This window comes from Hyla sarda, unplaced genomic scaffold (genome assembly GCF_029499605.1).
Source record: "Hyla sarda isolate aHylSar1 unplaced genomic scaffold, aHylSar1.hap1 scaffold_353, whole genome shotgun sequence".
Lineage (NCBI taxonomy): Eukaryota > Metazoa > Chordata > Amphibia > Anura > Hylidae > Hyla > Hyla sarda.
This window is the reverse complement of record NW_026610295.1, coordinates 205,206-221,344: the sequence shown is the minus strand read 5'-3', so window position 1 is coordinate 221,344 and position 16,139 is coordinate 205,206. Positions and strand designations below refer to the sequence as shown.

The 16,139-nt window shown below is 47.0% G+C and overlaps 5 non-coding genes and 1 pseudogene across 5 annotated transcripts; all 6 read left to right on the top strand.

Moving 5' to 3' along the window:
- The first annotated feature begins 1,833 nt into the window (after positions 1-1,833).
- Positions 1,834-2,024, top strand: LOC130331595 (U2 spliceosomal RNA). The gene has a single exon (XR_008874466.1). It is a non-coding gene; the product is annotated as a U2 spliceosomal RNA (small nuclear RNA).
- A 2,082-nt stretch (positions 2,025-4,106) lies between these two features.
- Positions 4,107-4,324, top strand: LOC130331675 (U2 spliceosomal RNA; annotated as a pseudogene).
- A 2,794-nt stretch (positions 4,325-7,118) lies between these two features.
- On the top strand, positions 7,119-7,308 carry LOC130331659 (U2 spliceosomal RNA). The gene has a single exon (XR_008874523.1). It is a non-coding gene; the product is annotated as a U2 spliceosomal RNA (small nuclear RNA).
- A 2,091-nt stretch (positions 7,309-9,399) lies between these two features.
- LOC130331638 (U2 spliceosomal RNA) lies at positions 9,400-9,590 on the top strand. The gene has a single exon (XR_008874505.1). It is a non-coding gene; the product is annotated as a U2 spliceosomal RNA (small nuclear RNA).
- A 2,088-nt stretch (positions 9,591-11,678) lies between these two features.
- On the top strand, positions 11,679-11,869 carry LOC130331594 (U2 spliceosomal RNA). The gene has a single exon (XR_008874465.1). It is a non-coding gene; the product is annotated as a U2 spliceosomal RNA (small nuclear RNA).
- Positions 11,870-13,960: 2,091 nt separating this feature from the next.
- On the top strand, positions 13,961-14,151 carry LOC130331593 (U2 spliceosomal RNA). The gene has a single exon (XR_008874464.1). It is a non-coding gene; the product is annotated as a U2 spliceosomal RNA (small nuclear RNA).
- The last annotated feature ends 1,988 nt before the right edge of the window (positions 14,152-16,139 follow it).

Below are 16,139 nucleotides of genomic sequence, written 5' to 3'. Positions count from 1 at the left end.
AGGCAGCTGCCTTGATAGCGGGTGGGTGCTGAATGTTCCTAATTGACAAAATAAGATTAATGCTTATGAAGAAATATAAAATCTCATCCCTTCCCCAATATCGCGCCACACCCCTACCCCTTAATTCCCTGGTTGAACTTGATGGACATATGTCTTTTTTCGACCGTACTAACTATGTAACTATGTAACATAACATGGGGGGGGGGGGGTCTCCTGGCTGTTCACACAGGTGTGTCATTGCTGTACATTGACCATGCATTGCTTCTGTGGTATTGCAAAGGCAAAGACAAATGCTTCCAGCCATCCATTGCACTAATGGATTGGTCATCAGCTGGCTGTCTATGTCCCGCATCAATATAGACCAAAGTACAGAGGGTTAGGCTATGCTATTGTGCACCTACCTGATGCATCAGAAGGTGCGAGGCCCTTGCTAAATTCTGTGCACAGACTTTGAGATCTATACTTTAGACTGTATCTAAACCTGCTCCAACATGGACTGACATTCTGGCCTACTTTCAGCCGATGCGACTTGTCTGTCGCTGAACAGTCGCTTTTTATGTATTCAGCACCTATGTATAATGTTGTAAAAATGCTCTAGAAGCTAATGTCGCAGAAATGTCACACATATTTGGCCTGCAACTTTCTGTGCGACAAATTCAGACAGGAAAAATCAGTATAAATCCTTAGAAAATTATCCCCCAGTGTCTCCATCTGCTGGCGGTATTGAATAAGCATTGCTGCACTGATGGGGTATGCATTAGACGAAAAAAAAGAAGAAAAAGAAGAATAATACGCCCAGAAAAGAGGCGAAAAGGAGAAAAACGTAAAAAAACGTGAAAAAAAAGTAAGAGGAAGAGAAGGGAAAAAAAGGTGGAAATGGGTTTAAAAGTGATTTCGGCGGAGAAATATATTTATATATATATATATATATATATATATATATATATATATATATATATACGCGCACACACACACATATATATAAACGTATTCTCCGTTGAGATATTGCAGCCGCTGCTGTGTCCAGGCCCAGGAGCCTTAGCACTGTGCTGTGATGTCACTCAATACCACTGACATCACTAGGTGTAAACAACATCTCTCCTTTGCTGTGTATGTGACTATGGAGCTGTTTGGTGATGTCGTCTATTATGGCCTTCATAGAAGCAACAGGAGATTGTTGCATCCATCTAGAACCCTCAGAACTACAGTGCTATGATGTCACTCACTTCCACAGGCCTTGCAGAGTGTAAACAACAACAACCCAGCTTTGTTGTGTATGTAACCATAGGGATTTGTGATGTCACCTAGAACCTTCACAGCAGCGACAGCTTTATGAGGAGCATCAGCACTGCTCTGCCTGAGCAGAACCATCACCGCCATAGGTTGTCAAATAACCCGGGTTTAACCCACACAGGTAAGTCCAATGGGGTGCAGGCATGTCCTCTATGCTTACAGCTTCCCGTGGGTGTTGGTTTGATACCGTTTGGGGACAGCCAAGGAGGCATCTGCAGGCAACAAAGGTAGGTGTGTGCTTGTGTGTGTGTTTCCTATGCAGATCCTAAGCCCAGTGTCACATGCAAGTAGGAGGAGTAAGAAGGGTTCCTGGCAAATCCGGGTTATGGATTGCATTTAAAAAGGCCCCGTGGGAGTGCAATGGGCCCCTGTCTTGCTGCTTAGCAATAATGGTATGGGTTTAGGTTCTGCTGTGTGTACTGGTGGTTGACTGCCCCCCAGCCCAGAGTGTGCATGGAAAATTGTCTGGCAGCCTCCCTGACAGCAAGCAGTGATAGTGCCCATGAAGGGCACCTTGTTGGGCCCGCGCCTTTCACGGTTATCGCTTCTCGGCCTTTTGGCTAAGATCAAGTGTAGTATCTGTTCTTATCAGTTTAATATCTGATACGTCCCCTATCTGGGGACCATATATTAAATGGATTTTTGAGAACGGGGGCCGATTTCGAAGCTTGCTTCCGTCGCCCTATGCATTGACCCGATATGGCAGTATCTTCGGGTACAGTGCACCACCCCCTTACAGGGTTAAAAAGAAAGATTCCTACTTTCATTGCTACCTGCTTGCTGGCTAGCCAGCTAGCCAGCCCTGTGGGCCTTGCTGCTGCTGCAGCCAAAAAACAAAAGGTGGTGCTGCTGCTGCTTCTGCTGCTTCTGCTTCTGCTTGTGTCTGGCCGCTGTTGGAGCGTCCAGGCACAGGACTTCTGCTGCTGCTGACTAAATGGCCTCCTTAATTGGATCATTTGAGTAGCCAGCACACCTGTGCAGGTAGGGCATGACATGATAGGCAGCTGCCTTGATAGCGGGTGGGTGCTGAATGTTCCTAATTGACAAAATAAGATTAATGCTTATGAAGAAATATAAAATCTCATCCCTTCCCCAATATCGCGCCACACCCCTACCCCTTAATTCCCTGGTTGAACTTGATGGACATATGTCTTTTTTCGACCGTACTAACTATGTAACTATGTAACATAACATGGGGGGGGGGGGGGGTCTCCTGGCTGTTCACACAGGTGTGTCATTGCTGTACATTGACCATGCATTGCTTCTGTGGTATTGCAAAGGCAAAGACAAATGCTTCCAGCCATCCATTGCACTAATGGATTGGTCATCAGCTGGCTGTCTATGTCCCGCATCAATATAGACCAAAGTACAGAGGGTTAGGCTATGCTATTGTGCACCTACCTGATGCATCAGAAGGTGCGAGGCCCTTGCTAAATTCTGTGCACAGACTTTGAGATCTATACTTTAGACTGTATCTAAACCTGCTCCAACATGGACTGACATTCTGGCCTACTTTCAGCCGATGCGACTTGTCTGTCGCTGAACAGTCGCTTTTTATGTATTCAGCACCTATGTATAATGTTGTAAAAATGCTCTAGAAGCTAAAGTCGCAGAAATGTCACACATATTTGGCCTGCAACTTTCTGTGCGACAAATTCAGACAGGAAAAATCAGTATAAATCCTTAGAAAATTATCCCCCAGTGTCTCCATCTGCTGGCGGTATTGAATAAGCATTGCTGCACTGATGGGGTATGCATTAGACGAAAAAAAAGAAGAAAAAGAAGAATAATACGCCCAGAAAAGAGGCGAAAAGGAGAAAAACGTAAAAAAACGTGAAAAAAAAGTAAGAGGAAGAGAAGGGAAAAAAAGGTGGAAATGGGTTTAAAAGTGATTTCGGCGGAGAAATATATATATATATATATATATATATATATATATACGCGCACACACACACATATATATAAACGTATTCTCCGTTGAGATATTGCAGCCGCTGCTGTGTCCAGGCCCAGGAGCCTTAGCACTGTGCTGTGATGTCACTCAATACCACTGACATCACTAGGTGTAAACAACATCTCTCCTTTGCTGTGTATGTGACTATGGAGCTGTTTGGTGATGTCGTCTATTATGGCCTTCATAGAAGCAACAGGAGATTGTTGCATCCATCTAGAACCCTCAGAACTACAGTGCTATGATGTCACTCACTTCCACAGGCCTTGCAGAGTGTAAACAACAACAACCCAGCTTTGTTGTGTATGTAACCATAGGGATTTGTGATGTCACCTAGAACCTTCACAGCAGCGACAGCTTTATGAGGAGCATCAGCACTGCTCTGCCTGAGCAGAACCATCACCGCCATAGGTTGTCAAATAACCCGGGTTTAACCCACACAGGTAAGTCCAATGGGGTGCAGGCATGTCCTCTATGCTTACAGCTTCCCGTGGGTGTTGGTTTGATACCGTTTGGGGACAGCCAAGGAGGCATCTGCAGGCAACAAAGGTAGGTGTGTGCTTGTGTGTGTGTTTCCTATGCAGATCCTAAGCCCAGTGTCACATGCAAGTAGGAGGAGTAAGAAGGGTTCCTGGCAAATCCGGGTTATGGATTGCATTTAAAAAGGCCCCGTGGGAGTGCAATGGGCCCCTGTCTTGCTGCTTAGCAATAATGGTATGGGTTTAGGTTCTGCTGTGTGTACTGGTGGTTGACTGCCCCCCAGCCCAGAGTGTGCATGGAAAATTGTCTGGCAGCCTCCCTGACAGCAAGCAGTGATAGTGCCCATGAAGGGCACCTTGTTGGGCCCGCCCCTTTCACGGTTATCGCTTCTCGGCCTTTTGGCTAAGATCAAGTGTAGTATCTGCATTTGGTCTGGTCGGAAGGTGTCTGTGGTACCCCGCTTCTCGGCCTTGGGGGATTGTCTCTCCTTACGGAGGGACTTCACCCCCTTGCTGCTATTGGGGAGCGGGCTTAGTCCACAGACAACGGGTTGCGATCCCCCTGTCTCTGGGACCTTGTGTCTCAGAAGGCATTTTCGGTACGTTGAGCGTTACCTGTAGCTTCGGAAGCACCTAGGGTACCCCCGACCTCTGCCTTGGGTAAGGGTTCCGCTTTTATAGCGGGATTCCGAGCCCCTGCTGCTATTGGGGAAGGGGCTTAGTCCCTGGGTGTGGAAGATGCCGTTCTCCTGGGCTTTCCCCTCTGGGGAAATGTCGATGCGAAATACCATCCGCATAGAGGTGTCGGAGAGCCATCGTCAGTTGAAGAACCTCCGCTTCATTGCGGAGGTGATTCTTCTTGACTACTTCCGCCTCAATAGGGAGGACATCCTGTGTCTAAATGACCAGGAAAGCCGTGGCCTGTATACCGTCACCTTCACGGCCACGGCGTGTTGCGATAACATCTATGCAACCTTGTCTGGTGCGGACCAGAGGGACGATCGACTCGACGGTCTTTCGTTCCAGTTCCTCTATGGTGAGGAACATATACCGTTGGTGGTGGCTATGCACAGCCCTCATGTGACCACGGAGGATATAGCCACTTTTCTTCGACGATACTGCGAAGAGGTGCGATTCGCAAACAAAATCTTGAACTCCGTGCGGTTCTGGAACGGCAAGAGGAAGTTCTGGGTCAAGCTCCGTAAGGATCCCGGTGGTATTGGGGGTCTTTGCCATCCGCCCCCAAATTTTGCCATCGGGAGAGTTCGGGGCTTCCTGTTCTATCCTCAAATGCCTATGTATTGCCGAAATTGCTTGAGGTTTGGCCACACCCAGGAGACCTGCGGCGCGGAGCGTGTGATTCGCTGCAATAGGTGTGGCCAAGAAGGTCACATAGCCTCAAGATGTAGCCATACGATAAGGTGCAACCTCTGCGGAGAGGAAAATCACGATTTTAATTCCTGTCCCCATAAAGCAAAAACTACGATGGGTGGGTCAAGGCTGGGCCCACCCAAAGAGGGGACAGGACAAAAGACGTCCTTTTTTAAGATGCCCAAACCCCAGATGGCAGGTACTGATGGGTCCAGGCCCAAGACCTCTGGTGCTCCATCGGGGGGCCCACCGGTGGTAGTGCTAGGGGGAGGCCATGGGGATTCCACGAAGCCCGGGCGGGTGATCGAGTTTACTGCCCGGGAAATATAAAGACGTCGATCGACTTCCTACCTGGCTCAAGAGCCCGCCAAAACTTCTGAAGGGGGCTCACCTGTGGCGGGTGGCAGCCGACGGGCCTCGGTGGGGGCAGAGGTGGACCCAAAATTGCAACATAAGCCAGGTACTGGCTTGGCCCAGGGTCGCCCTGCTCCGGACGAAGAGGCCCCGGTGAAAGCCCGCCGGAAGGGGAGCCAGGTGGCCAGGTCTGAGCCCGGTCCTGTTACTCCGCCTATACAGGACAGGGCCAAGAAGACAAGTGGCGCCAAACCAGGGTTTGCTGCCCCGCCAGCAGTGGACCCGGTGGGTAAAACTGGCCATCGTCGATCGATGGGGAAGTTGGAGCAACAGTCCTCAGCAACGCTTGCTGGGGAACAAGCGATGAAAACTTCCCAAGGTAGCGGCAAAGGTTCCGGAAAAGAGGCCTCACAGGCCCCTGTGCAGCAGTTCCAGTCGTCAAAAGATGAAAGAAGACGCAGATCCATCAGCCGGGGGCCAGAGATTACATCGAGTGAGAGCAACACAGAGGATATGGACAGCAGTGTGACATTTAAAAGACAAAGAGAAGAAGAAGAGGAAGACATTCAAAGGAAAGCGGCGTGCCGTAGTTCGGACAAGAGCGAGCTCAGGGTCGGGGCATCATCGATCTCAAGCTCCGACCCTCAGAACATCAAGGAGCTGATGACCCCGCAGGCGGGGGATGACGGTACGCAGCTTATTATTGACTTTGATTCTCCAAGCACGGACTCTCCATAAACTATGCCTATCCCTGTAAAAATTGCCTCACTCAATGTGAGGTCCTTAAAGAGCCCTGATCGCAGGGCTGCTTTATTTTCTTATCTAGAGACATGTGACTTTGACCTTTGCCTGCTACAAGAATGTGAAATCCCTAGTAAAATGGACTATAAAGACTTAAAAGAAGACTGGAAGCTGGGCCCATCCATATGGTCCGGTGCAAATGACTGTCGTTCTGTGGGTGTTGGGCTGCTCTGCCGAGGCCAGTCCTTTTCTATTCATACAGTAACTGAGATTGTGCCTGGCAGAGCTCTTTTAATTCATCTATATTTTAATGGACTTTTAATTTGTGTTTTAAATGTGTATGCCCCTCCTGATAAACAGGAGCGGGCAGAACTATTTGAAATTTTACCACTGTTTTGTGTTGGGTCTTCCCCCCTGCTGGTGGGAGGTGATTTTAACTGCATACGTGATGGGGAACACCGGCAGGGTGGGGATATTAATCGTAAAGACCGCACTTCTTACCTGCTTAAAAATTTTATTGATGATTTTAATTTGAAAGATTGCTGGAAGGATCTCTTGCCGGAGGACCCGGGCGCCACATGGTCCAATGGAAGAGTGAGCTCCAGAATCGATTTTATTTTTTCCTCTAGAGCTTTTAAACCCCTGAAATGCACGCTCGAGCAGAATATCTTCTCTGATCATAAGCTCCTCTTGGTGGGCCTGGAGCTAGAGGGGGAGCAAAAAGCAAAAAGGGGCCTCTGGAGATTAAACACCACACTCCTAGAGGACCCTGAGATAAAAGAGGAGTTTGTGCGGACCTACCAATGCTGGCAATCACAAAGAAAACCCCACGAGCCTATGCTGCACTGGTGGGAGGGCACCAAATCTAAAATCAGATTTTTTTTTATCAAAGCAGGTAAGAAGAAGGCAAAAATGGAAAAACAGTGGTTTTATGTTCTTAACATGCGTTTAAATGTACTTTTTAAATCTGTTCTTATCAGTTTAATATCTGATACGTCCCCTATCTGGGGACCATATATTAAATGGATTTTTGAGAACGGGGGCCGGTTTCGAAGCTTGCTTCCGTCGCCCTATGCATTGACCCGATATGGCAGTATCTTCGGGTACAGTGCACCACCCCCTTACAGGGTTAAAAAGAAAGATTCCTACTTTCATTGCTACCTGCTTGCTGGCTAGCCAGCTAGCCAGCCCTGTGGGCCTTGCTGCTGCTGCAGCCAAAAAACAAAAGGTGGTGCTGCTGCTGCTTCTGCTGCTTCTGCTTCTGCTTGTGTCTGGCCGCTGTTGGAGCGTCCAGGCACAGGACTTCTGCTGCTGCTGACTAAATGGCCTCCTTAATTGGATCATTTGAGTAGCCAGCACACCTGTGCAGGTAGGGCATGACATGATAGGCAGCTGCCTTGATAGCGGGTGGGTGCTGAATGTTCCTAATTGACAAAATAAGATTAATGCTTATGAAGAAATATAAAATCTCATCCCTTCCCCAATATCGCGCCACACCCCTACCCCTTAATTCCCTGGTTGAACTTGATGGACATATGTCTTTTTTCGACCGTACTAACTATGTAACTATGTAACATAACATGGGGGGGGGGGGGGTCTCCTGGCTGTTCACACAGGTGTGTCATTGCTGTACATTGACCATGCATTGCTTCTGTGGTATTGCAAAGGCAAAGACAAATGCTTCCAGCCATCCATTGCACTAATGGATTGGTCATCAGCTGGCTGTCTATGTCCCGCATCAATATAGACCAAAGTACAGAGGGTTAGGCTATGCTATTGTGCACCTACCTGATGCATCAGAAGGTGCGAGGCCCTTGCTAAATTCTGTGCACAGACTTTGAGATCTATACTTTAGACTGTATCTAAACCTGCTCCAACATGGACTGACATTCTGGCCTACTTTCAGCCGATGCGACTTGTCTGTCGCTGAACAGTCGCTTTTTATGTATTCAGCACCTATGTATAATGTTGTAAAAATGCTCTAGAAGCTAAAGTCGCAGAAATGTCACACATATTTGGCCTGCAACTTTCTGTGCGACAAATTCAGACAGGAAAAATCAGTATAAATCCTTAGAAAATTATCCCCCAGTGTCTCCATCTGCTGGCGGTATTGAATAAGCATTGCTGCACTGATGGGGTATGCATTAGACGAAAAAAAAGAAGAAAAAGAAGAATAATACGCCCAGAAAAGAGGCGAAAAGGAGAAAAACGTAAAAAAACGTGAAAAAAAAGTAAGAGGAAGAGAAGGGAAAAAAAGGTGGAAATGGGTTTAAAAGTGATTTCGGCGGAGAAATATATATATATATATATATATATATATATATATATATATATATACGCGCACACACACACATATATATAAACGTATTCTCCGTTGAGATATTGCAGCCGCTGCTGTGTCCAGGCCCAGGAGCCTTAGCACTGTGCTGTGATGTCACTCAATACCACTGACATCACTAGGTGTAAACAACATCTCTCCTTTGCTGTGTATGTGACTATGGAGCTGTTTGGTGATGTCGTCTATTATGGCCTTCATAGAAGCAACAGGAGATTGTTGCATCCATCTAGAACCCTCAGAACTACAGTGCTATGATGTCACTCACTTCCACAGGCCTTGCAGAGTGTAAACAACAACAACCCAGCTTTGTTGTGTATGTAACCATAGGGATTTGTGATGTCACCTAGAACCTTCACAGCAGCGACAGCTTTATGAGGAGCATCAGCACTGCTCTGCCTGAGCAGAACCATCACCGCCATAGGTTGTCAAATAACCCGGGTTTAACCCACACAGGTAAGTCCAATGGGGTGCAGGCATGTCCTCTATGCTTACAGCTTCCCGTGGGTGTTGGTTTGATACCGTTTGGGGACAGCCAAGGAGGCATCTGCAGGCAACAAAGGTAGGTGTGTGCTTGTGTGTGTGTTTCCTATGCAGATCCTAAGCCCAGTGTCACATGCAAGTAGGAGGAGTAAGAAGGGTTCCTGGCAAATCCGGGTTATGGATTGCATTTAAAAAGGCCCCGTGGGAGTGCAATGGGCCCCTGTCTTGCTGCTTAGCAATAATGGTATGGGTTTAGGTTCTGCTGTGTGTACTGGTGGTTGACTGCCCCCCAGCCCAGAGTGTGCATGGAAAATTGTCTGGCAGCCTCCCTGACAGCAAGCAGTGATAGTGCCCATGAAGGGCACCTTGTTGGGCCCGCCCCTTTCACGGTTATCGCTTCTCGGCCTTTTGGCTAAGATCAAGTGTAGTATCTGTTCTTATCAGTTTAATATCTGATACGTCCCCTATCTGGGGACCATATATTAAATGGATTTTTGAGAACGGGGGCCGATTTCGAAGCTTGCTTCCGTCGCCCTATGCATTGACCTGATATGGCAGTATCTTCGGGTACAGTGCACCACCCCCTTACAGGGTTAAAAAGAAAGATTCCTACTTTCATTGCTACCTGCTTGCTGGCTAGCCAGCTAGCCAGCCCTGTGGGCCTTGCTGCTGCTGCAGCCAAAAAACAAAAGGTGGTGCTGCTGCTGCTTCTGCTGCTTCTGCTTCTGCTTGTGTCTGGCCGCTGTTGGAGCGTCCAGGCACAGGACTTCTGCTGCTGCTGACTAAATGGCCTCCTTAATTGGATCATTTGAGTAGCCAGCACACCTGTGCAGGTAGGGCATGACATGATAGGCAGCTGCCTTGATAGCGGGTGGGTGCTGAATGTTCCTAATTGACAAAATAAGATTAATGCTTATGAAGAAATATAAAATCTCATCCCTTCCCCAATATCGCGCCACACCCCTACCCCTTAATTCCCTGGTTGAACTTGATGGACATATGTCTTTTTTCGACCGTACTAACTATGTAACTATGTAACATAACATGGGGGGGGGGGGGGGTCTCCTGGCTGTTCACACAGGTGTGTCATTGCTGTACATTGACCATGCATTGCTTCTGTGGTATTGCAAAGGCAAAGACAAATGCTTCCAGCCATCCATTGCACTAATGGATTGGTCATCAGCTGGCTGTCTATGTCCCGCATCAATATAGACCAAAGTACAGAGGGTTAGGCTATGCTATTGTGCACCTACCTGATGCATCAGAAGGTGCGAGGCCCTTGCTAAATTCTGTGCACAGACTTTGAGATCTATACTTTAGACTGTATCTAAACCTGCTCCAACATGGACTGACATTCTGGCCTACTTTCAGCCGATGCGACTTGTCTGTCGCTGAACAGTCGCTTTTTATGTATTCAGCACCTATGTATAATGTTGTAAAAATGCTCTAGAAGCTAAAGTTGCAGAAATGTCACACATATTTGGCCTGCAACTTTCTGTGCGACAAATTCAGACAGGAAAAATCAGTATAAATCCTTAGAAAATTATCCCCCAGTGTCTCCATCTGCTGGCGGTATTGAATAAGCATTGCTGCACTGATGGGGTATGCATTAGACGAAAAAAAAGAAGAAAAAGAAGAATAATACGCCCAGAAAAGAGGCGAAAAGGAGAAAAACGTAAAAAAACGTGAAAAAAAAGTAAGAGGAAGAGAAGGGAAAAAAAGGTGGAAATGGGTTTAAAAGTGATTTCGGCGGAGAAATATATATATATATATATATATATATATATATATATATATACGCGCACACACACACATATATATAAACGTATTCTCCGTTGAGATATTGCAGCCGCTGCTGTGTCCAGGCCCAGGAGCCTTAGCACTGTGCTGTGATGTCACTCAATACCACTGACATCACTAGGTGTAAACAACATCTCTCCTTTGCTGTGTATGTGACTATGGAGCTGTTTGGTGATGTCGTCTATTATGGCCTTCATAGAAGCAACAGGAGATTGTTGCATCCATCTAGAACCCTCAGAACTACAGTGCTATGATGTCACTCACTTCCACAGGCCTTGCAGAGTGTAAACAACAACAACCCAGCTTTGTTGTGTATGTAACCATAGGGATTTGTGATGTCACCTAGAACCTTCACAGCAGCGACAGCTTTATGAGGAGCATCAGCACTGCTCTGCCTGAGCAGAACCATCACCGCCATAGGTTGTCAAATAACCCGGGTTTAACCCACACAGGTAAGTCCAATGGGGTGCAGGCATGTCCTCTATGCTTACAGCTTCCCGTGGGTGTTGGTTTGATACCGTTTGGGGACAGCCAAGGAGGCATCTGCAGGCAACAAAGGTAGGTGTGTGCTTGTGTGTGTGTTTCCTATGCAGATCCTAAGCCCAGTGTCACATGCAAGTAGGAGGAGTAAGAAGGGTTCCTGGCAAATCCGGGTTATGGATTGCATTTAAAAAGGCCCCGTGGAAGTGCAATGGGCCCCTGTCTTGCTGCTTAGCAATAATAGTATGGGTTTAGGTTCTGCTGTGTGTACTGGTGGTTGACTGCCCCCCAGCCCAGAGTGTGCATGGAAAATTGTCTGGCAGCCTCCCTGACAGCAAGCAGTGATAGTGCCCATGAAGGGCACCTTGTTGGGCCCGCCCCTTTCACGGTTATCGCTTCTCGGCCTTTTGGCTAAGATCAAGTGTAGTATCTGTTCTTATCAGTTTAATATCTGATACGTCCCCTATCTGGGGACCATATATTAAATGGATTTTTGAGAACGGGGGCCGATTTCGAAGCTTGCTTCCGTCGCCCTATGCATTGACCCGATATGGCAGTATCTTCGGGTACAGTGCACCACCCCCTTACAGGGTTAAAAAGAAAGATTCCTACTTTCATTGCTACCTGCTTGCTGGCTAGCCAGCTAGCCAGCCCTGTGGGCCTTGCTGCTGCTGCAGCCAAAAAACAAAAGGTGGTGCTGCTGCTGCTTCTGCTGCTTCTGCTTCTGCTTGTGTCTGGCCGCTGTTGGAGCGTCCAGGCACAGGACTTCTGCTGCTGCTGACTAAATGGCCTCCTTAATTGGATCATTTGAGTAGCCAGCACACCTGTGCAGGTAGGGCATGACATGATAGGCAGCTGCCTTGATAGCGGGTGGGTGCTGAATGTTCCTAATTGACAAAATAAGATTAATGCTTATGAAGAAATATAAAATCTCATCCCTTCCCCAATATCGCGCCACACCCCTACCCCTTAATTCCCTGGTTGAACTTGATGGACATATGTCTTTTTTCGACCGTACTAACTATGTAACTATGTAACATAACATGGGGGGGGGGGGGGGGTCTCCTGGCTGTTCACACAGGTGTGTCATTGCTGTACATTGACCATGCATTGCTTCTGTGGTATTGCAAAGGCAAAGACAAATGCTTCCAGCCATCCATTGCACTAATGGATTGGTCATCAGCTGGCTGTCTATGTCCCGCATCAATATAGACCAAAGTACAGAGGGTTAGGCTATGCTATTGTGCACCTACCTGATGCATCAGAAGGTGCGAGGCCCTTGCTAAATTCTGTGCACAGACTTTGAGATCTATACTTTAGACTGTATCTAAACCTGCTCCAACATGGACTGACATTCTGGCCTACTTTCAGCCGATGCGACTTGTCTGTCGCTGAACAGTCGCTTTTTATGTATTCAGCACCTATGTATAATGTTGTAAAAATGCTCTAGAAGCTAAAGTCGCAGAAATGTCACACATATTTGGCCTGCAACTTTCTGTGCGACAAATTCAGACAGGAAAAATCAGTATAAATCCTTAGAAAATTATCCCCCAGTGTCTCCATCTGCTGGCGGTATTGAATAAGCATTGCTGCACTGATGGGGTATGCATTAGACGAAAAAAAAGAAGAAAAAGAAGAATAATACGCCCAGAAAAGAGGCGAAAAGGAGAAAAACGTAAAAAAACGTGAAAAAAAAGTAAGAGGAAGAGAAGGGAAAAAAAGGTGGAAATGGGTTTAAAAGTGATTTCGGCGGAGAAATATATATATATATATATATATATATATATATATATATATACGCGCACACACACACATATATATATAAACGTATTCTCCGTTGAGATATTGCAGCCGCTGCTGTGTCCAGGCCCAGGAGCCTTAGCACTGTGCTGTGATGTCACTCAATACCACTGACATCACTAGGTGTAAACAACATCTCTCCTTTGCTGTGTATGTGACTATGGAGCTGTTTGGTGATGTCGTCTATTATGGCCTTCATAGAAGCAACAGGAGATTGTTGCATCCATCTAGAACCCTCAGAACTACAGTGCTATGATGTCACTCACTTCCACAGGCCTTGCAGAGTGTAAACAACAACAACCCAGCTTTGTTGTGTATGTAACCATAGGGATTTGTGATGTCACCTAGAACCTTCACAGCAGCGACAGCTTTATGAGGAGCATCAGCACTGCTCTGCCTGAGCAGAACCATCACCGCCATAGGTTGTCAAATAACCCGGGTTTAACCCACACAGGTAAGTCCAATGGGGTGCAGGCATGTCCTCTATGCTTACAGCTTCCCGTGGGTGTTGGTTTGATACCGTTTGGGGACAGCCAAGGAGGCATCTGCAGGCAACAAAGGTAGGTGTGTGCTTGTGTGTGTGTTTCCTAGGCAGATCCTAAGCCCAGTGTCACATGCAAGTAGGAGGAGTAAGAAGGGTTCCTGGCAAATCTGGGTTATGGATTGCATTTAAAAAGGCCCCGTGGGAGTGCAATGGGCCCCTGTCTTGCTGCTTAGCAATAATAGTATGGGTTTAGGTTCTGCTGTGTGTACTGGTGGTTGACTGCCCCCCAGCCCAGAGTGTGCATGGAAAATTGTCTGGCAGCCTCCCTGACAGCAAGCAGTGATAGTGCCCATGAAGGGCACCTTGTTGGGCCCGCCCCTTTCACGGTTATCGCTTCTCGGCCTTTTGGCTAAGATCAAGTGTAGTATCTGTTCTTATCAGTTTAATATCTGATACGTCCCCTATCTGGGGACCATATATTAAATGGATTTTTGAGAACGGGGGCCGATTTCGAAGCTTGCTTCCGTCGCCCTATGCATTGACCCGATATGGCAGTATCTTCGGGTACAGTGCACCACCCCCTTACAGGGTTAAAAAGAAAGATTCCTACTTTCATTGCTACCTGCTTGTCTGGCTAGCCAGCTAGCCAGCCCTGTGGGCCTTGCTGCTGCTGCAGCCAAAAACAAAAGGTGGTGCTGCTGCTGCTTCTGCTGCTTCTGCTTCTGCTTGTGTCTGGCCGCTGTTGGAGCGTCCAGGCACAGGACTTCTGCTGCTGCTGACTAAATGGCCTCCTTAATTGGATCATTTGAGTAGCCAGCACACCTGTGCAGGTAGGGCATGACATGATAGGCAGCTGCCTTGATAGCGGGTGGGTGCTGAATGTTCCTAATTGACAAAATAAGATTAATGCTTATGAAGAAATATAAAATCTCATCCCTTCCCCAATATCGCGCCACACCCCTACCCCTTAATTCCCTGGTTGAACTTGATGGACATATGTCTTTTTTCGACCGTACTAACTATGTAACTATGTAACATGACATGGGGGGGGGGGGGGGGGTCTCCTGGCTGTTCACACAGGTGTGTCATTGCTGTACATTGACCATGCATTGCTTCTGTGGTATTGCAAAGGCAAAGACAAATGCTTCCAGCCATCCATTGCACTAATGGATTGGTCATCAGCTGGCTGTCTATGTCCCGCATCAATATAGACCAAAGTACAGAGGGTTAGGCTATGCTATTGTGCACCTACCTGATGCATCAGAAGGTGCGAGGCCCTTGCTAAATTCTGTGCACAGACCTTGAGATCTATACTTTAGACTGTATCTAAACCTGCTCCAACATGGACTGACATTCTGGCCTACTTTCAGCCGATGCGACTTGTCTGTCGCTGAACAGTCGCTTTTTATGTATTCAGCACCTATGTATAATGTTGTAAAAATGCTCTAGAAGCTAAAGTCGCAGAAATGTCACACATATTTGGCCTGCAACTTTCTGTGCGACAAATTCAGACAGGAAAAATCAGTATAAATCCTTAGAAAATTATCCCCCAGTGTCTCCATCTGCTGGCGGTATTGAATAAGCATTGCTGCACTGATGGGGTATGCATTAGACGAAAAAAAAGAAGAAAAAGAAGAATAATACGCCCAGAAAAGAGGCGAAAAGGAGAAAAACGTAAAAAAACGTGAAAAAAAAGTAAGAGGAAGAGAAGGGAAAAAAAGGTGGAAATGGGTTTAAAAGTGATTTCGGCGGAGAAATATATATATATATATATATATATATATATATATATATATATATACGCGCACACACACACATATATATAAACGTATTCTCCGTTGAGATATTGCAGCCGCTGCTGTGTCCAGGCCCAGGAGCCTTAGCACTGTGCTGTGATGTCACTCAATACCACTGACATCACTAGGTGTAAACAACATCTCTCCTTTGCTGTGTATGTGACTATGGAGCTGTTTGGTGATGTCGTCTATTATGGCCTTCATAGAAGCAACAGGAGATTGTTGCATCCATCTAGAACCCTCAGAACTACAGTGCTATGATGTCACTCACTTCCACAGGCCTTGCAGAGTGTAAACAACAACAACCCAGCTTTGTTGTGTATGTAACCATAGGGATTTGTGATGTCACCTAGAACCTTCACAGCAGCGACAGCTTTATGAGGAGCATCAGCACTGCTCTGCCTGAGCAGAACCATCACCGCCATAGGTTGTCAAATAACCCGGGTTTAACCCACACAGGTAAGTCCAATGGGGTGCAGGCATGTCCTCTATGCTTACAGCTTCCCGTGGGTGTTGGTTTGATACCGTTTGGGGACAGCCAAGGAGGCATCTGCAGGCAACAAAGGTAGGTGTGTGCTTGTGTGTGTGTTTCCTATGCAGATCCTAAGCCCAGTGTCACATGCAAGTAGGAGGAGTAAGAAGGGTTCCTGGCAAATCCGGGTTATGGATTGCATTTAAAAAGGCCCCGTGGGAGTGCAATGGGCCCCTGTCTTGCTGCTTAGCAATAATGGTATGGGTTTAGGTTCTGCTGTGTGTACTGGTGGTTGACTGC